The following is a 23,028-nucleotide window of genomic DNA, read 5'->3' on the forward strand; positions in this document are numbered from 1 at the left end:
GGAGACATTTGTGTATCTACGAGAGTAGGCATTAGTGAGAGTAAACAGAATGGACTTCTACAGTAGAATTTGATTCTGTAGGATTCTGTTTGTGTGATAAAAATTCCTCTTTAATACATTCCAGATCAATCAAAATATTAAAGCCAAGGTTATTTGCATCCATCAAATGTAATCACACCCACTGGCATCAGGGCTATGGAATTCTGAGCTTCACTTGCCCTGGGAGTTCAAAGGCTGTAGCAGTAATCCATTAGCATATTTCCCACAGACAGGATAGTAGAATGATTGAATATTTAACCAATGCCAAACATCACAATGCACCTCCTCTACTTGAGAATTGAACCTGTCAGCTCCTAAATTGTTTGCATTTTCAAGCAGTTAGCACAGTTTACCATCTGAAAACCATCACATCACCCCTATTTCTATAGCAAATTGCTTCATAAATGTTAAGTTAAAGGATAATGTTATACTTCCAACCATAATTGGCAGACAGAGATAATGTGTTCCATGTATATTTTATCACTGACTTAAGAGGGAATAGCAAAGGGGAAGAGTAGGAACCACTGCTCACATTTTTGGCATAAAATAATAGCTGTTTTTTCTTAAGTAGATGAATCAAAAAACCACAAAACTTGCACTTATTTATTGTGAGTCTGACATTGTCTCATCAAGAGAAACTGATCAGGTTTCTATGGTATTTGACGTCTACAAACCATGGCATTGTTTCTACCAGCTGTTAATGCTGCTACTAAAATTAGGGCCAGGAGCTCCACAACTTAAGCAACTTGAGTGAGTTTGGAAATAACATTTGTTCACGCTCTGTTTATATGGTTTTGGTTTTTCGTAAGTACAGTATGTTAGAGGAGCTCATTGTGAAATTCATTTTCTACATAATTAGAGTAGCCAAGTTCAAGGAGTATGGTGCCTGTTTGAGATTTCTCAGTTTCACTTCACTGGGTTGGAATGCCCCGTCCCAGTTTGGCTCAGACATGATATTTCCTCTAGACTAGAGTTGTAAAGAAAGCAATTTAAAATGCATAAACACAGTGCCTGAGTCGTACCATATATCCACCACCCAGCAGGGTATTCACACTAAAGCATTGTCTCACTTCCTAATTGCTCAAGGAAAGTTCCTACTCCCTTTCCAACTATTTAATATTCATGTGAATTTGTATCAACTGTGTCCAGGCAGAATGAAAAGCAACATATTAGAACATCATAGAATAACTGGAAATTCATAGAATCAGATTTTCCCCAGAACAAACTTTTCAAATGGAAGAATCAGGGATTCTTATTTTACCTTAATTTTTCGTGGGAAAAAAAAAAGCCAGAGCTAGATGTCAGCATGCTTGAGTTGTAGCCTTTGCTCAACCACTAAATAATTAGATAATTCAAGCAACATTTATTCATACTTATTAAGGGTTTGTCATAGTGGTAGATATCAGAATCGAGGAAATTAGTGCTTTTACAAAATTCATAGCCTGGTAGTGGGAACTAATTGGATATTTCATTTTGGTAAAACTTTACCAGTCTAACTTCTCAAAAGAAGACACATAAGCATCAGGCAAATATATGAAAAAATGTTCAGCATCTTTAATCATGAGAGAAATGCAAATCAAAACCATAAATGAGAGATGCCATCTCATATCAGTCACAATGGCTATTATTAAAAAGCCAAAAAACAGATACTGACAAGGTTGTGGAGAAAAGCAGATACTTATACACTATTGGTGTGAATGCAAATTAATTCAGCCACTGTGGAAAGTAGAGATATTTCAAAGGACTAAAAAACTGAACTACCTTTGGCCCAGCAATCCTATTACTCGGTATATAACCAAAAGAAAACAAATCGTTCTATCAAAAAGACACATGCACTCACATGTTCATGGCAGCACTATTCATAATAACAAAGACATGGAATCAACCTAAGGGCCCATCAGTGTTGGATTGAGCAAACAAAATGTGATACCTATACATCATAGAATACTATGCAGCCATAAAAAAGAATAAAATCACATCCTTTGTAGCAACATGGATGCAGATAGAGGCCATCACCCTGAGCAAACTAAAGCAGAAATAGAGAACCAAATCTGCATGCTCTCACTTATAAGTGGGAGCTAAACATTGGGTACACATGGACATAAAGGAGGGAGGGATAGGAGCAAGGTTTGTGAAACTGACTATCTGGCACTATGCTCAGTACTTGAATGATGGGATCATTTGTACCTCAAACCTCAGCATCACTCAGTATACTCACATAACAAACTGTACATGTGCTCCTTAAATGTAAAATAAAAGTTTGCTTTTTTAAAAAAAGTACTTTACCAGTCTACACACCCCATCTGTAAGATGGAAGGGTTGGAGTAAGTGATATTTTAACCATAATTTTATGATTTTATGTTAAAAAAATGTATCTCACAAATCACATGTTTTCAAAATGTACCATGTGCCAAGCACTGTGCATTTCACTTTGCATGCTTGTTCACCCTTAATCCCCACACGAACACCATGAGGTTAGGTGCTAATGCAGAGATGATATGTGGCTAGTTTAATGTTGCACATCTAGTAAATGGCAGATCCAGAACTGGAACCCCAGTCTGCCTGCCTTCAAAAGCCATGCACTTGCAACTAATGAAAACCACCTTAAAATAAGAATCAGCTAAGAGTATCCATTAGAAATATGATTAAGATGGAATTATAGCCTACACAAGAAAAAGTAATGACACATTTTCAAGGTGGAACCAATGTGTTGAGAGGAAGATTGGGAGGAAGATTGAATTTCTAGATCACGCCTGTTTAGAGATTAAGTGCAGTTATGTGCTATTTTATTCCATAATTCATGTTTTTCTTGCAGAATAAAAATCAAGAGAGGAACATGAGCTGGAACATGGTGTTTGGGAATAATAAAACATGCTATTTGTCTGTGTGCATTTACTGCTGGCTGGTTGAAGTAGAAACCGTTTAACAATCCACAGAGCAGCAGCATGATGTCACGGAAGGAGCTTGGTCTGGGGACCCAGCGCTTGCCAATGACACTCCATGGCATGGGGAACTCATTTCCTTGAACTGGGATTTGGCGCTCCGATCTGTAAAAGGAGGGTGATGGATCTGGTCCCGTTTTTAGTTTGTGTGACTGTTTCCAAAAGAATTAAACTCCATGATACCAATAATCTGACTTAGACATACAAAACCCAATATCCTTTATATACGTCTATTGATTAGCCTTTTTTTTCTGTTAGAAATATTTTCCTTTCCTTAGCCCTTGCCCAACACACACACATACTTTTCTGTCACCACCTCCCACCCCCTGGAATCCCGCATCACCTTCCTAATTCCTACTTATTTTTCAGCACTTAATTTAGAAATCACTTTGTTAAGGAAGCTTTTACTGACTTCCAAAGTCTTAGTTAAGTGTCCTCTTACTGACTTCTATGAAAGTACTCTGTACTTCTCTGTTATTGAGTTGTATTCGATAGGATAATACATGTGCAGTGCTTGGAACCAGGCCTGCCACATAAAAGTACTAAATAACTATTAACTATTAACATCGTCATCGTCACCATCGTCATTATAATCGTTAAACTTATCACACTATGTTATATTAGTCTTTTTGATTATCTATATCACCTACTAGGTGTTACCTTTGGAAGGCAGGAACCATTACAGTTTTGACTTACCGTTACATCATCAGCAACTTAGCACAGTGATTGACAAGAATAAGTGAATATTTTAAAGTTGGCTAATGTTAACACATCACAATTTGCAGAAGGAGACTTTCATTTACGCAGCAAAGTAAGTCAAGCCTTTGAGCACTTATATTCTAGTGGAATAGACTGATACACGAAATTTAAAATAATCTAATGTTATGAGGGCTGCGATGAAGTTATGAACTAAGTTTTATGGAGCTATAGAAAGAGAAGTAATTAATCTTGCCTGAGGGATTGAAGTATGCAACATTTGAGTCGAGACTTGAAGAATGGGAGTCAGGGAGTGCTAGGGGAGGGATTTAACATCTATGCTCTGTGTTTTTCAAAAATACAATGCTGTTCAAAAAATATGAAATGCTTCATGAATTTGCTTTCTGACCTTGAACAATCAGTGTACCTCTCTTTGCCTTGTTACTTTGCCTTTACAATAGCAATAATAATAATAATATCTTATTAATAATATAGCTACATAAAATATTATATAATTCTAATTCAATAACTATAATTATAATAATTCTAATTCAATGCAGTAGGACTTAGAGAATATAAATATATATAGTGCCTGGCTTCTAAGTTGGAAATTCTTATTTAATGTTGCCATTACATTGTTTGCATACTCTTTATAACTTACTCCATGGTATTCAAAGTTGCCTGGAACAGTGTCATACACAAAATTGAAATGTTTCTTAAAAAGATATATTTAAATGTGAATATGTGATAATAATATTATAATGTAATATAATAATGTAAGTGATATTAAATAATTAAAAACACTGTGAATAAGGATAGACAACTAAACACAAAATAAAATATTCTTTGATGGTGATGGTTTAAAATGCAGGTATATTTGAAAGCATAAAGCTAAACTCTGGAAGTCCTTTGCAATCCTTTAATTTCATAATACAAAAGGAAATATTCCCAGTTTTGAGACTAATGCATGTAAATTTTCTATTAAGTTATATGTAGAGTAAGAGAGTTAGGTAGACATATATTGTAATTCAGATTTGTCTACTTACAGATGGTAACATTCTGTGCAATAATAATGCTCTCAAAACCATTTGCAAATTTGTCCAGCAACAACTCTGCTTTTAATGATGAAGTTTCCACAGTGGCAGATGGCAGAGTGAGCAGTGAAGGATGCTGCCGACCCACCAGGGTTATGTCTGTCACTAAAGCGATCTGGCTCCAAAAGCCAAAGTCTGTTGAGGTCATACTGGCTATTGCTCCATTGGAATGACTTGATTGATCACATTTGTGATTGTTCTATAAATGATGACCTTATAGAAGGGATCCTTACAGTCTCATTCTGCTTTAGGAAATTGATATAGAGAAACACAATGTCTGCAGTCTATGGACATATTGTAGCATATTATAGAAACAAAGGGACAATTCCTGAAACTTAAAAAAAAAGACAGTTTACTGATTTTGCTGCTCCCTCCTTGTGTCTAAATGCTTAGGTAATCATATAGAAACAGAAATACTTTAAATGTTTATGTCACACTTAAGAATGGAAAAGGAAACCAGAACAAGAGAGAAAATATATTACTTAATAAATTTAAAAATCCAGCAAGGATTACTGTTTTAATGAGAGCATATAAATATAAATTGAGATCCAATGATTCTCTAAGCACCTAAAATTGGCAGATAGTGTGGATAAAAGAAAATAAACAAATAAACTTGAGTGCCCAAGTGAACCCCTGCTATACTTTGAAAAAAAAACAATGTAGTCTTCCAGGGAAGTTGAATACACACATATGGCTTATGAAGTATATTATATTGAAAGTGACAAGTTCCATTAATATTGTGATATTTCGAACTTAACTATTGTGTAGTGAGAGAGTGCACCTTTCAAAATTGAATTTACTATCAGAATATGCCTTAGGCACTAGAAGGAGCAGAGTGTAGCTATCCCCCCTTTTAAAGGGTAACATGGAAATATACACAATAATATTAATTCCCTTGTGTCACTTACTAAGAAACATAGCTCCTGTGAGTAAAGTTACACATTAATAGTAATAACAACAATGGTCAAATCACCTACAATTACTTACTTCTTGTCAGAAACTTCTAAGTGCTTTAAATACATTCTCTCTCATTTTTATGTTAACCACGAGACTTAGTTACAAATTCCATGAGGAGGAGTCAAGCCGGTGACAGACTGAGCCAGTGAGAATTTTTTCAGGGATTTTTGCAAGCGATTTGTCAAACATGGCCAGTACTAAAACTTAAATTGTGTAGACTCACTTACAATTAAATATGTTATATTAAAACAAAGATAATAATTACTGAAAACTCATTACATCCTAATTACTTTCTTACATTTTACTATTATCTATGTTCTTGAGGGGTTTTTACATCTACCATATACATATGACACTCCATACAATGGTGTGCTAGTATATATTTCCTCCCAACTCCATATTTCGGCGATGCTATGAAAGTAGCTTGAAATCAGCCATAGCAGGAGTATTTATACCATGGAAATTGGCAGGTGGTGTAAATCAGGGCTCTCCTTCCCCAACAGGTCAGTTGTTAAACATTTATCAGTGCACTGCTGTGTGAGACGTGTCTTTCTGACTTCAAGGCACATTGTCCAGCTGCTATCTTCTTTTGATGGTTTAAAGCATGAGTTTTAAAAGATCTCTACTGACTTTGTGAGAGGAACTATGAGCATGTATATAAGTTTTTGACGGAGAGATAGTCCAGAGCTTCTATTAGATTCTCTGACACTCTACGACCTAAAAGAAATATCTGATAGAAAAAAAAAAAAAACTGATAGAAAGCCATATTTATAGGAAAATTTCTAGATCTTCTGAAAGCCTTATTTTTCTATGAAATAGATTGAGCAGCTTGCATTAGACATGTTCTTAAATTAAGCCCCTCCTAGTCCCTTATGTACATATTTCACTGAGTAAAACCTACTTCACTTGCTCTTTCCTTGCTACTTCCAGATAAATAAGGTTCCAAATTTACCAAATAAACCCCAGACATACATTTGAATTTCAGATATATAATATTTGACAGATAATAATTCTAAAATATTGCATCTCCTTAAACTGAAATCCAAGTTGAATGAGGCATCCTGTGTTTAATCCGGAAATTCTACTTCTAAAGGCCTTCATTTTTTATTCTTCCATCTTCCTTTTCTTTACATTTGACAAAAGCCTATTGGATTAATGAACCATAGCCTGGCTTTTATATTAATTATGTGAATAAGATTTAGTTATGTCTGCATTAAATTCCAGTTCTATTACTTTGTATTTTTGATGTGGTATAAATTATTTAATTTCCCCAAGTCTCTGTTTTCTTGTGTGTAAAATAGGCTTTCTGAAGATTGTAAATAGGAGTAAGTAAAATAATATATACAAAAAGATCAGTGTAGTGTCTGCCAGCTAGCAAGCCTTCAATACATGTTAGCTTTACTGCTGCTGATGATAATGATATCATTACCATACTTTCATTGTTATACACTTGTAGCCCTCTGGATTATCAATGACTTCATCTCATTTTTCCTTCTGCTCACATGTATCGCCTTTCTGGCTTTTCTGAAATAAATATCATAACTAATATAACCAGTCCCATACATCACCATCCAGGGAACCTCAAACCTTTACTAGATTTTATTTCCTGGTTTTTATGTGGATGTGGCTGAAACATGCTCATTTATGCTGAGGGATTAGAGTCAATCCAACAACAACTTTGCTAGCACTGGCCAGAGAAGTGGCTAGTAAGGAGGCTAATGATAACACTTTATTGAGTTTGAATTCTGCCAAAAATTCATGCTAAGGCTTTTTGTATATATTATTTATTTAATCCTCATAGTTCTATAAGTATTATTAGTGACATTTTATAAATAAGAAAAAGGAGAACCTTGGAGGTTAAAAAAAAAAAAGGGCAGGGGAAGAAGTTTGGACTTGGGCTTTTGATATAGTTTAGATATTTGTCCCCACCCAAATCTCATGTTGATTTGTAATCTCTAGTGCTGGAGGAGGGGCCTGGTGAGAGGTGTGTTGATCATGGGGTGGATCCCTTATGGCTTGGTGCTGTCTTTGTGATAGTGAGTTCTTGGGAGATCTGGTGATTTAAAAGTGTGTGACACTGCCCCACTACTCTCTTGTTCTTGCAGCTGTTTTTGCCATATGAAGTGCCTGCTCCCGCATCAACTTCCGTCATGACGTTAAGGATCCTGAGGCCTCCCCAGGAACAGATGTCAGCATGATGCTTCCTGTAGTCTGCAGAACTGTGAGCCAATTAACTTCTTTTTAAAAATAAATTACATAGTCTCAGGTATTTCTTGATAGAAATGCAAGAACTGCCTTACACGATATTGGTGGGAAATTTCCCATGCATAGATAACTATAATACCTTGCGTTGGTGTAGGTATTATTGAAGCTTTTATTTTCCTCTAAGAACGCTCATGTACTATCTCACTTATTCTTACAATCATTCTGTAACTGAGGAAAAGTTGCCTCCATTATATAGGTAAGGAAACTGAGACATTGGTAGACTAAATATGTTTCCTGGAACTATGTCATCATTAGACTTCTTACCACAACTAAATGCTGGAGTGTAATGCCCTCAGTTTTTCCTACAATATCAACAAGGCCAAATAGCTTTGATCACATATGAAAATGCTAATCAATTGTTATGGGCTACCTGGAGAACCACTTTACTAAAAATTCTGAGGCCTTGTCTAGATCTATAATTCTCTTCTCTATATGAATATGTGGAAATAATACACATATAATGGGAAAGACCACAGGGTGGGAAATCAAGACACTATATTCTTGTTGTAACAATGTGTCAATATGGCTAACTGCCTTCATGTCTCAGGTAATTTTGTTTTCCTTGTCTATTAGTTAAAAAATTGGAATAAATGTTTCATTGTTTTATTTACCAAAGGCCTTCCATGTCAAGTTACAACAAACCCATAGACTGTGGACCTCCATTTTCACTCCAATAATCTGAGACTTAGTCTCTTTACAGGTACACCTTGGAGATATTGTGGGTTAGGTTCCAGATCACAGAATAAAAGTGAATATTGCAATAAAGTGAGTCACACAGTTTTTTTTTTGGTTTCCCAGTGCATGTGAAAGTTATGTTTACACTATACTGTAGTCTATTAAGTGTGCAATAACATTATGCATAAAAATTTACATACATTAATTTTAAAATAATTTATTGGCATACAGAGTGATACAATAAACTTTGAAGATGCAGAAGAGGAGAGAGGCTGGGAGGGGCCTAAGAGATTTAAAAATGACGTATTGGGTACAATGCACACTATTTTTGGTAATAGGTGCACTAAAATCTCAGACTTTACCACTGTGCAATTCATCCATGTAACCAAAATCCACTGGTACCCCAAGAGCTATTGAAATAAAAAATATGTATATTAGAGTTAATTAATTAGTTTAACTAAAAGGCAAAAAGAAAACATTTAAAAATATTAATATTTTATTGCTAAAAATTGCTAACAATCATCTGAGCCTTCAGCAAGTTACCCTTTGGCTGGTGGAGGGTCTTGCCTTGATGTTGATGGCTGCTGACTGGGCAGAGTTGCGTTTGCTGAAGGTTGGGGTGGTTGCAGCAGTTTCTTAAGATAAGACAACAATGAGGTTAGCCATGTAGATTAACTCTTCCGTTTTAAAAAAGATTTCTCTGTAGCATGCAATGCTCTATGATAGCATTTTAACTCCTGAAAAACCTCTTTCAAAATTGGAGTCAATCCTCTCACATTCTGATGCTGCAGTATCAACTAAACTTATGTGATATTGTAAATCCTTTGTTGTCATTTCAACAATATGCACAGTATCTTCACCAGGAGTAGATTCCATCTCAGGGAGCAATTTTCTTTGCTCATCCATAAGAATTAAATCCTCATCCATTTAAGTTGTATCATGAGATTGCTGTAATTAAGTCACATCTTCAGGCTGCACTTTTAATTCTAGTTTCTCTTGCTGTTTTCACCATGTCTGTATTCACTTCTCCCAGTGAAGTCTTGAACCTCTCAAAGTCACGTATGAGGATTAGAATCAACTTCTTCCAATCTCCTGTTAACTTTGATATTTTGATCTCCTCCCATGAATCACAAATGGTTTTATTGGTATCTAGAAAGGTGACTACTTGTCAGAAGGTTTTCAATTTAATTTGCCCAGGACCATCAGAAGAATCACTACCTATGGCAACCAGAGCCTTGCAAAATGTACTTCTTAAATTATAAGAATTAAAAGTAGAAATTACTCCTTGATCATGGGATGCAGGATGGATATTGTGTTAGCAGACATGGAAACTACATTCATCTCCTTGTACATTTCCATCAGAACTTTGGGTGACTAGGTACATTGCCAATGAACAGTAATATTTGAAAGGGATCCTTTTTTAGAGAGTTAGAATTTTATTCTGAATAAGCCTTTGGCTTAAGGAAAAATGTGGCTGGTTTAATGTTCTATTCAGACCACTACAGCTTCCTGTATATCAGCAATAAAGCTGCTTCACTTTCTTATCATTTGTGATTTCACTGATGTAGCACTTTTAATTTTCTTCAAGAGCTTTTCCTTTGTATTCTCTTCTTGGGTATTTGGTGCAAAACACCCAGCTTTCAGTCTTTCTCAGCTTTCCACATGCCTTTCTCACTAAGCTTAATTATTTCTCAGCTTTAAAAGTGAGATATGTGACTTTTTCTTTTACTTGAACACTTGGAGACCATTGTGGAGTTGTTAACTGGCCTAAATTCAACATTGTTTTGTCTCAGGGAATATGAAGACTCAATGAGAGGAAAAGAGATGGGGGAAGGGCTGGTTGGTGGAGCAGTCAGAACACATACATTTATTGATTAATTTTGCTATTATATATGGAGCCCCAAAACAATGATAATAGTGACATTAAAGATCACATTTCACAGGTCATCATAACAGAAAAAATCATAACGAAATGTTTGAAATGTAGTGAGAATTACCAAAATGTGACATAGTGACGATAAGTGAGCACACACTGTTGGAAACAAACAAACAAAAAAACCTTGCTCAATGGAGGGTTTTCAAAAAATGCAGTAACTGCAAAACATAATAAAGTGACACACAGTAAAATGAGATATGCTTGTCTATGGAGATTATTGTAGTCAGAAATATTATTTTGCCCTTAATATTTCCTCCAAGTTTTCTATACGGTGTGCTTACATACACACATTTTCTCTGTATCATAAAGAATAACAGTTTTGCTGCCCTACAGTTTAACCTCTAGGAATAATTTCCCATTAACTAATTTTGTATGATTAATATATTTGCAGAAATATTTTAAAATCTCAGTTCAACTATTCAATCTGACATTTATGGACACTAAAGAATATATTATCTCTCTCTCTCTCACACACACACACACACACACACACAGACTGCTCCTTGAAGTCAAGGATTATATTAGATTTGTGGTTGCATATGTGACAGTATTTAACAAAGACTGTGGCATATAGTAATTGATAAATATTCTTAACTGAGTGGAATTGAACACATATGAATGTATGTAGTATTTGTATATGCTAAACATATAGAGCGATATAGTATGTATATATATAGAATCCTTATATATCTTTGTGCATTCAAACACTCTACTGTCAAAGACACTCATAAAATAGGAATGTGGCATAGTGGTTAAAAGGATATGATATAATAAACCTGGACTCGGATTCCTCAGTCATTTAGGACCTGTGTGACCTCTGGATAAATTATTTGACTCTTATAAATTTCAGTTTTCTCAGGTTTAAGGTGAGGAGAATAAAATAGTACCTACATCCTACTGTTGTGATGCTTAAGGGAGATAAAGTGTATGTTGTACTTAGCACAGTATCTTGCACAAAATAAATAATTAATATTCACTAAAGGTAAGTAAAAAATATTTACATCTGTCCAAAAACTACTTGTATGTAATTTACAGATCACGTTGAATTTTAACAATATTATCTCATTAAATTCTCACAATTGTGAGGTAACTATTATGTCCATTATACAAGGAAACGATGAAACTTAAAGTTACACAGCTGCTAATCACAGTTGCAGCTGCTAAACACAAATCTAAACTAAACTATGACATAGTAAGTTCTATAATAGATACATATAATCTTATATTAATTAGGTGACCAAGGAATTCAGTATGGTTGATGAGAGTACAGTTTGAATTATTTGAAAAGTAGAAGCAATAATCTCAAATATTCTCCCTTGAGATTGCGTGAATGCGAAGCAAAACCAGAGGAAGAGGAAGCAGCAGTAGGAAGATATATATGCCACAAACACACCATTCGCAGAATACTAATATGGATTATTCCAACCTTGTCACTCTAAACATGACCCCTCTCTCCAAACCCCTATAAATTAGAAACTCAGGAACTGCCTATTTCCCCCAAATAGATTAAAGAGGCATACGACATGTATGAGACAACTCTGGAAATTACGGCAAGCCTCTGTCATTATGTCTGTTCCTTGTAGCTTTCAGTAGGTCTAGGACTTGCATCTAGAAAGTGGAAAATGATAAAAATATGGAATATTTTAATTTGCTGATAATGGGAATCTAATTACCCAGAACTAACAAGTGACTCATTGTTAATGGGGTTATCTTCCCGCCAATCCAGGGGCATACAAATACTCTTATGAGGATGAAGGAGTTACATGTCAGAAGAACACCTATCTCTGTTCAGCCATACAAAAGGCAGCTCACCTTTAAAAAAAATCCTCAAAGTAAGCCACTGAAATTAAAACTTGAAATATTCAAATACATATATCACTTTTAAAAATTGAGAATATGTAGTAGTTCCTCTGCTGAAAGATTTGTATGGAAGAATCACAGTAGCTTTTCTAAGTAGCTGATGTTGACTTTAATCATTCATTTAACGAATCTTTATTCGAGCACCAATCATAGGCCAAGCATAGTTTTCAGTGTTGGGATACACTAACAAAACAGGCCATGTTTCTGCTTTTGTGGAACTTTAATTTTAGTTGCAGAACCAGAAAAATTAATAAATCAGTAAAGGCATAACATAAAAAAATGGTGTGAAGGGGTAGGACGAAAACTAAAGCAGGGTAAAGGGGAAGAGAGTGATGGATTTTGTAAAAGAAGTCGTTGATAATTTGCAATGTGTGGTCAGGGAAGGTCTCTCTGATTAAGAGATGTTTAAACAGAAACTTGAAAGAAAGGGGATGGAGTAAAGCATAGTGATGTCAGGAAAAGGAGCATGGCAGGCAGAGGGAGCAGCAGGTGCAAGGCCCTGAGACAGTAGTGTGCTCAGCTGTGTCCAAATACAGCAAGAAGACAAAAGTGATTGGAACAGAATATAGGACATGAGAACTAAAAAAAAAAAAAAAGTTTTTTTAGACACTCAGTTTTAAAATATGTGATTTTTCTATTGGTCTTCTTATGAAACAAAAGGATGAATTGTGTTAATCCTACAAGTGGGGACATTTTAGGAAATCTTTGCTCCTATCCAGCTTATCTTCCTCACTGTTGTGTCATGAAGGAGTCTGAATCAACGAGAAAACGCTGCCCAAAGTCATTATGTGGCAAGCAATTATGGCTGTATTCTTGTTGCAATGTTGTAATTTAAATATTCTTTTTACAATGTTAGACAGTAATCTCCAATGGCTACATCTTTTGTTTACAAAAATTTATGTCTCAATTAGAATAATTATAATGTCATTAAGAGAAAAGTTCATACTGAGAAATTTTCAAATAGTCCACATACATTGATATTTGAGATAGTTCATAATCCATCCATACAAGCTTAGACATGTATTTCAACTCTCCACTTCTTATTTCATTCAATGACCAACTCTTCCTATGACTTGTAAGAAACTGAGTGAAATATTCTTTCAATTGACTATCCATGACTATATCGTTTTCCTAATTCATGAGAGAGGTTTTTGTTTTTATAAATCATAAAAGTTTCATAAATGACAAGCTCACATATATGATAATATTTCTTGCTTCAGTTGCCTCAGTGTTTGACAAATCAAGCATCAGAATCCTTTGAAATGTGTTATATAGGCAGGGGCTGTGGCTCATGCCTGTAATTCTAGCACTTTGGGAAGCTGAGGCAGGCAGATAACTTGAAGTCAGGAGTTTGAGACCAACCTGACCAACATGGTGAAACCCCATCTCTACTAAAAATGCAAAAATTACCCAGGCATGGCAGCAGGTGCACCTGCAATCCCAACTACTCAGAAGGCTGAGGCAGGAAAATCCCTTGAACCTGGGAGACGGAGGTTGCAGTGAGTCGAGGTCATGCCCCTGCACCCTAGCCTGGGTAATAGAGCAAGATTCCGTCTCAAAAAAAAAAAAAAAAAAGATTGGGGCCTTTTCTTTTTTTTTTTTTTGACTGATAATTTAAAATGATCTTTAATTTTGAACTTATTTGATATTTAAGAACTTTCTTATAGCTATTTTAATTATGTTTTGTAATTTAGATGATAGAAATGAATGATGAGTTAAGAAACAGGCAAGAAATTGTAAATGGATTGAACATATTTATGGGAAAAAATGGTATGTTTTCATGTTATTTCTTTTTTGCTGGTTTTTATGTTTTTTTATTATTATTATTATACTTCAAGTTTGAGGGTACATGTGCACAACGTGCAGGTTGGGGCCTTTTCTTACAGAGGAAATAAAGATTCCTGAAAGAATGGAACCTTACAATATTCTCTATTCAGTATTTGTTTCTCTCTGATGATTTTCTTATTATGGGAATCTGTGTGTATACATTTTAATAATAAATAAATAACTGTCTTGATTTCTAAATTAGCCTGGTGTGACCAAAAAATTCTACTGATTGTGCTTCAGGAACAGTGAAAAAAACTTAGCAGTCATGGGGCCACCTTATTACAATAAAAGCTTCTTTTTGACCATGAGGTGACTACTTATCTGTTCAATTCTGACCACCTGCCTTAAGAAAGAATGAAAGGCACCAGCAGAAAACAGATCAGATGGCAGAATTTGGGAAAAAGCCAGTTTGCAAAATGTGAGATTCTACTGAATATATTATCAAAAGGTCCCATATTGAACTTTTCTGAGCATGTAGAGGAGATGGTGATGGTAGTTAACTCCAGCAACTTGGTTCAAGTTTAACCACTGGTTATTATTTCAGTGAGATTGCATAAACCTCCTTCTTAGTTTAGTGGGTATTCTGAAGAAACTCCAAAAAAATATTCAGACATCAAAAATTCAGAATTTGATAAGGAAGAGGTCCCCCACAGGTGTGAGTTTAAAAATCACAAATCATTTCATCCATTATAACATTCAACTTGATCCCACCCGTTAGATTCCCTAAGTTCCAATTTGTATGTGGGCTTATAAAATACGAACCTTGCTTAAAGGTTTATTTTTTTAAGACATGTTTTAAGGACTGCAGGGATCTAACTTGGACATCAAAGTTTTCGTAAGAACTTCTTCTTAGATAAAACTATTAGATTATTTCTGAAAAAGGTAAAAAACTTAGCTTCCAATTTGTTTAAATGGGGTTGAAGGAAAGGAGAATTTTTTTGACATTCATTAGGAATCTAAATGTACCAAGGAGGGTTGTAAAATACATTTTATTGAAGCTCATTTAGATTGGAAGCAGAGGAACATCTGTAACTACTCTGAAGGGGACCCTGGAAGAACTTTTTATGAGTAAACTGGGATTGTTGCTTTTAATTATTCGAGTGTATAGATTATTCAGTAATGTGTGTAAAGAGCTTATTTAGCTACCACCTCCAGGCCACATTACTGAAATACAAGAAGATATTTTTTCAGTTCACTTTGCTTGTGCTCTCTATTTTAAAATACAATCTTGAAGGGAACTAGAGTAAGTGCAAGTGTAATCTTTGTTTGCAGAGATGACTTGCTGTAGAACCCCTTTGTAGATTTACTTTTCTGTGTGTAACATTTTGCAAGACTCAGTAATAACTGAGTTGTATTGTTTTATATTGCATTCCAAAGGCATTTTTCCCCTCCTAAGAACATTTTTTCCCTAAGAACTACTCATATATAGTCTTGTTTAGGAATTCTTCTGCAGGGATTTCCAGAGTTAAAGTAAGTATGGCAAGCAGTTCTCTGTCTGCAAAATTATAGCTTAAACCATCTAAACTAAAATCTCACTAGGTATTTTGTTTTTGAGAATCCAACATGATGATTCCAATATTAAAAATAAAACGATATCACCTCTAAGCTGTTACATTGCACAGGAGTTAACCATTAGTACACATTTATTAACGCATCATTCCATGTTTGCCAAGTAAAAGTGGCTAGACCACAACTTATTTTTGGGTCAGTCCTTATTTGGTAGAGAACACGCTTAATGACTGAAAGGTCATCATACTTTACCCTTTTCATAATTGAATATGTAAAAGCAGCATAGATAATGACATACATATTATTTAATTGCATTTCAAATGCTATTTTTTTGTTTCATTTTATTGATTGATATTAATAAGAGAATCACTCTAAAACTGTTGCTAAATAACAAAGCATTAGCATGTGTTAAAAAAAAGGGGGGGGTGGAGGGTTTATTAAGATAAAAGGATTCTCATTCCAAAATGTAAGATTAAAAAAAATCTTGAATATAATTATTAAGCAGGAACTGAAAATGTCTCAAATAACCAGTCCACACAAGACATTTCTAAAATGGCATCGATAATTAGTGAAAACAATGTTGCTAGCAATCTTTACATAACTTTTCTTTTTTCAACCCTGTTTAACTTGAGAATAACTTGGCTTTCATGAAAATTCACTAAATTATCTCTTCCTGTCCACTCTGTTTTTAGTGCTAGAATTAGGAAAGATGAATTTTCAAAAGAATACACTTTAAATTGGTCACTCTGGCATGGCAGATTTTATTATGGATGCCTACGTGCTCCTCAGAAAGACACTTCTCGACTCCCTGGGAAGAAAGCATATGACTGAATTTCAGTAGTTCAATTTTTACATTAAAATATGGCCAGTGAGGAGTTCCAATCTGTCAGGGAAAAGTGGCCATGCGGCCAGAGTTATCATTTTACTTTGGGGGTCTTATGTTTGCCAAGTGGTCAGCCAGCTGTCCAGGCTTTTAAAATGAGGAAACTAAAAAATCTAAGAGGTAAACTGGACTGGAATATTTAATATTCATTAAACCTGGAGGATTTTTAATAAAATTAAAAGAAAATTACTGACTGAAATTTGAAATGTTCATAAGTATTCCTTTACATTGCATGTAAATAGGCAGAACATCTAATCCCCCATAGCTGTGAGCCTTGTTATGTGGTACAAAGAGGCTGGGTAAGAAGACTAATGGGCCTGACTTCAGTTTGCTGTTCCTATCGAGTTGTATAAGCTTCTCTCTGAGCCTCAGTTTTATTATCTGTAAACTGGGAATAATAATAATTAACTTGAAAAAAATGTGTTTGATTTAGAGTAAGATATTCAAATTATCTGGTAGATGGAAGATAGTAAGTTACAATCAACTATTTAAATGCACCTTAAAGGCAGAGCAGCTAGAGGCTGATTGAAAATCAATCGCTTTTACTTGTGAGCATATACCAAAAAGGTCATAATTTCAGAACATGTGTAGAATATCTTTGCAGAATATTGATAAGGAAAATTACCAAAAGTAGGCCTTTTCATCTGAGTAAGGAGGTTAAAAATTAAGCCTCAGGAGTAATGGCTCCAAATCAAAGAGGTTTTCTCAATAACAAGGTTAGATTTGTCTTCCTTACTTTCTTGGGGGAGCCAGGGGGAAGGCTGCAGGGGAAAGTGCCAGCCAGTCACGTTTGCATGAGATAAATAATCAGTTGTGAGCTCAGTGTGTGATTCTCGTTAAAATCCAGACATTGGAACAGCTCCCGAAACGCACTGCCACCACCACCACTACCAATCTCTTTTGCATCTCATTGGCATTTGAGGACGTTAATTGACTCATTATTGCAATTCATATTCAGGAAAGGAAGTTGATTAAGGAAGGCAGATGCAGAATCTCCAGACACAGTCATAGCTCTGTTGTTTGTCCCGGCAGTTTACTTGAGTTATTAGAATACTTAGAAAGCTACAGCCGGAGGGACAGGGAACATGTCCCACTAAGTGTCACCCTCCCAGAATAGATTTTTCCTAAAAATGATATAATTTTGAACAACCTTATCTTACCTCAAGGTCAAATAAGCAAAGTTATTTCCTTAGTTGTTTTAAACTAATTAGAACCATTTCGTTTATTTGAATTGCTCTTAAAGAAAATTGGTTTCTGATGCTTGTATTGTACCAGGAAATATTTTTTTTAAGTAAATAAAAAGTATCTCCAGATTCCATTGAGTTACAGAATATTTATAAATTACCATCATATAAAATTTTATGAACAGTTTTTAATGGTTTCCTCTATTGCAATTCTCAATTTTGATTAAGTAAGCTGTGATGAATTTATAGAGCAAATGTATTTCATTATTCATTTGAGTGGTTGCTTTCTTTTGTTTTTTTGGTCATCTTAAAACAATTGAGCTAGTTCATATTTTTATGTCTAATATTGTATGCAGATAGATGCATACATAAATATATATTTGGATTAGATAAAATATTTCTATTTTAAAATTTTGAGCAAACAGTATTTCAAGTATTTAGAGTATACTGAGAAGTAGTCTTCATAAATTACTCTCAGTAATTTGGTAAACACTTGATACTGTGAGATCTGTTGAACACAAAAAGTATAGTTCATTTGCTGTTCTTTACGTTTTATTTTCTTAATAATTTTGAGAAAAATATATTTTTCTCTCCACCTTAGATATAAAAATATTGTTTAGGTATTACTATAAACAGTTTTATTACCTAAAAAACCAGAATTTGATTCATAAGATGTTCATCCCAAACAATTAATATTCAAAAAACTCTTGCTTGGCATTAAGAATAGTCATTATTACCATTTAATAATATCATTCCTTCTACTATTTATTGCTCAGAGCTAGTTAATTATACCGCTTTCACTTGATCTGTATTGATTAGACTGAAAGCATCAGAACAGGCGCAGAGTTAAAACATTGTTTTCACATAAATGTACAGATTTACATGAAATAGAAATGAATGGAAGAGTTTGATATGCCTCCTTTTTACTCTGGTCTGATAGCTTATTTCCTCCATGAATTAATTTCTTTGGACCTGACAGCAAATGAATCAAGGCTTACTTTCCTCGCATATTAGTTATTTTAAATGTTAATAACATTTCAAAGTATTTTTCTACAAAACTTCAACTTAATTCAACAAAAATATAATCAGCAATTATTATATACATGCCAGGAATTTAAGAGTAGGTACAAGAGATCACAGATCAATAACATGTGACTCCTATTCAAGAGCTGCTTACCACCCAGTAGGAGGTGGTGGGTGGCAAATAAATAATTCCTTATGATACAAACCCTGATATAGATACTTCAGCTGAAGAATACGCTAAGGTAAATGAGAACTCCAAAAATGAGAAATTCACCAGCAGACATTTTTAATATCTAAAAGGAAAACCAAGGAAAGATTTGTACCTGAAACTTGAAGGGTATATATGAGATTTTGATATGAGGAAAATAGAAGTCATTCCAGGTTGGCGAAATACTATGAATAAATTCACAGAGGTACATGGTATGTCCTGGGAGTAATAAACTGTTCTGCATTATCAGAACATAGAGTAACTGAAAGGGAATAAAGAGACGGAGCTAAAAGACAGGCAAGAATGACACTGGGGAGGTCTTTGAAAATACATTCAGGAGCTTGGACTTTATTCTATAGATGACTTAGAGCTATAAAAGTTTCAGCAGGGCTAAGATGAACATGGAGCAGCATGTGTTGACAAGACAGGTTACTTGAGCAGATAATGTCTCAGAGAGCGAATCCTGGCCCAAGGCGGTATGATGAACCATTGAAAATGCATGTTGGGGAAAGTGATTACAGTATGGCAAAAGTCTGAAGAGGTAATTAGCAGACCTAAAGGAGAGGCAGTGGGCATAGGAAATGGAGTATATGTGTTTGCAGGAATGGAGATACAGAATGCCATGTGGTAAGGAACTGGCTATTAAGTTTAAGAGGAGGATTATTGGGGAAAAGAAAGAGAAGAACAAAATGAAGATAACTGAAAGACTCTTAGCTTTGATTATTAGCTTCATAACTAATAAGAGAGGAAGAAAGGTAGAGAGAGAGAGAGAAGAAGAAGAAAAATAGTGAGAAGCAAAACCAAGAGAAATTCAGCACAATATCTCTACATGAGGAAATATCCAGCAGGGCCTTGTGAACAGGGTGGGAAGATCAGCATCAGGGCTAGAAACCTAGTTTAAGTGTCTCTCAAATAGAAATGAGAACTGAAGCTGTGGGAATAAATGAGGGCACCCATGAAGGTGGTCATGCCATGAACAGAAGCTGGAGGACGAGACGTCACAAAATGCATATGGGTTGGTAGAAGGACAGGAGTCAGCAGAGGAGAGAGTCTTCCTGCTTCTATGACACTTAAGTTTATGGAGTCCTGGAAAATATGGCAAGCTTATAAATAAAATAGTGTGAAAAAAGTGACCACAGAGACACAATTACAGGCAAAGTAAAGGCACAAAGTCTCATTTTAAAATTCAATCATCTGTTCATTTCTTCAATTGTTCAACATTTACTGAGTATCTCTATGACGTTATGTCTCAAAATATACATGATGGTCCTAAAATTCCAGACTGTTCTTGGTAACCTCATGCAATCTCTTGATGATTTTTCATACTTTTCATATTTTCATATTAAAGATTAATACTGAAGATTTTTCTCATTATGTAAGAGTAATTATCATTATGACTATAGTAAAAATATCATTTGATACTTAAGTAACATTTTTATTTGTTTATTTAATCTTCCTAACGATCTTATGAGATAGGACAAGCATTGCTATTCTCATTTTACAGATAAGAAATGGAAGTACCAAACATCTTACATGCACTAAGCACTCAATAAATATTTGTTGACTGAATTCTACAAAATGGTTATTTCTAAAATGTTCTCAAAGAGATATACTGTATTGTTAAATTTAAGCATTTTTTTCCCATGAAATGACTCCTCTAAAACTTAGAAAATAAATGTCAAGTGAGATGGTATCTGCTTTATTTACGTCAAGCCGAAACATGCTGTCTCTTCTCCTCACCATCACTAAATACTCCCCAACTGTACTTGCCCCAGTTCCAATTTTACAACAAAGGGACATCCCTTCTAGGTCTCAGAATTCTATCGGTCTCAGATGAAAACAAGCCTTCAGTTGTTAATTACCTTCAACTTTCATTTTTTTCCTGTTCCTGGAGAAAATTTATACACAGTGAGTTTTGAGTAGGGTTACTCCTAATAAATTTTCTAGTATTCTCTTTCAGATCTTTCAAGTTAAAAATTCTATGAGGACGCTTTCTGAAAGACACTATTTGCCAGAATTGCTTAAAAACCTAATATTAAGGTAAATACCTGATGTCAACCCTTTGTTGAAGGATTCACATTTCACATTGTATTTAAAAGTAAGTCTGAAGAATAATTATGTCACTTACGATAGTTCCAGTCAATTGGTAAAAGTTCCCTGGAACACTGGGTTAAGAAGCATTTTGAGGCTGTGTCTGAGTTCAGTGGGAGAAAGTGCCACTAGAAATTGTCAGTGACTGTCAAGGACACAGAAACAGGTGGAGTAATACATGTGCTGAGTATTTTACTATCTTGTTCTAAAGGCAACTTGACCCAGATGATCCTGAGATCAGATTATGAGATTTCCAGAGTGAGTAGTATAATGTTTAGCTTTCTTAAGAACAAGATCAGGCCTAGTGCTAGGTGCCCCTCACCAAGAAACGCTACCTTTTGTTAAGAAATCAGCATGTGATACTGAAAATGGCAGTTGATGCTTTCATCAAACTTAGAAGTAGACAACAGTTTGAGTCAATTCCTAATTGCATGTTTGCAAATACTTTTAACCTAAGTCTCAGACTTTTCTGCTTTAACCAGCTGACATTTATTGCAAAGGGAAATTTAATTCAAATGAAAACTAAGCAATTGTTTTGAAATTGCAAAATAAATATCTCTCTAGTTGTTCTCCAGGACTAGTGGGAAAGGGTGTTAGAAATATGAATTCCCATACGTCAACATAAACGAAGATAACTAAACACGACTGATTAGAATAATAGAGAAAACACTGGGGAGGGCTTCATGCACTTGGGCACATCCAAATATTATTTTTGTCTGTTGAGTTTTTCCTAGCACTGAACGTCTCTGTAGCCTGCTTTTTCTGCAAAGTGGATTGCTGGTCCCAGACACTAGATCATTCTCTCCAGGGCCAGAGTTGCCTCGGATTTAGGTGACTTACTCAAGGTCATTGAACACGAGGGGCAGAATAAAGGATATTTCAAAGGCTTTTGAGTTCCAGGCTGTTGCTTACCCACTGAGCCTTACAGAAGAAAATGTAGAAAACTTGCAGATCTATTTATCTACATATTTTCTTTGACTGAAACTATGCATTTATAAAGCGATACCTGCACTCATGTCATGGTCCATTCATTTCAAAGCAATTATAAAAAATTTTACTCAACCCCAGACAATTCATGTTTTTGCATTATTCTGGGATTCTATAACTTGGCATAGAGAGACCTGTAGATTCCATAGTGCAAAATGCAGCATGAAAATAGTCTGAAAGAGAGAACAACGATAAAATAAATCAAGTATTTTACATGTTTTGATGAAAGTGAATCATAGAAACTCTCCAGATTGCCCTAAAAAAGTCACGTTTATATCTTTCATCAGAAATTTTATACCACTATTTCCATCTAATATTTCAAATCTATTTGCTTTCCAGAATACCTGTCCTGACTCCCTGAATCTCCTGCGACAGAAATAGCACATCTATAGCTAGTTTTCCCGTAACGATCAGACTCCAACCAGAAAAACGGAAACCATTGTAGATCTTTGAAATAAAAGAATTTAATTCAGGGTTACACTGGTTACGGAAGAGCTGAAAGCCAAACAAAGTACAGTGAGGCAAACCAGAGTAGCAGCAGTAAGTACCATCTCAGAACTGGAGGAATAAGGAAAGGAAGTGGTGCTTCCAGAACCCAGAAGCCAGGGCCATCAAGTCAGAACCAGAACCACAAAGGGCACTGTCCAGGCAAAGCTGGAACCATGGATGAGGCTAGCCATTCTGGAAGTGCCACAGGAGATGAGTTTGGGGGTATGCTTTGACTTCCCTTTCTCACCCTGCAATCTTGTATCAGGGCCTTGCTTCACAAGAGAACAAGAGGGCCCTGGAGAATATAGTTGCCTGAAATGCACAGCAGGGGAAAGAAGGAAATACATCTGAGTGCAAATGAAC

The sequence above is a fragment of the Theropithecus gelada genome, chromosome 5 (assembly GCF_003255815.1).
Source record: "Theropithecus gelada isolate Dixy chromosome 5, Tgel_1.0, whole genome shotgun sequence".
Lineage (NCBI taxonomy): Eukaryota > Metazoa > Chordata > Mammalia > Primates > Cercopithecidae > Theropithecus > Theropithecus gelada.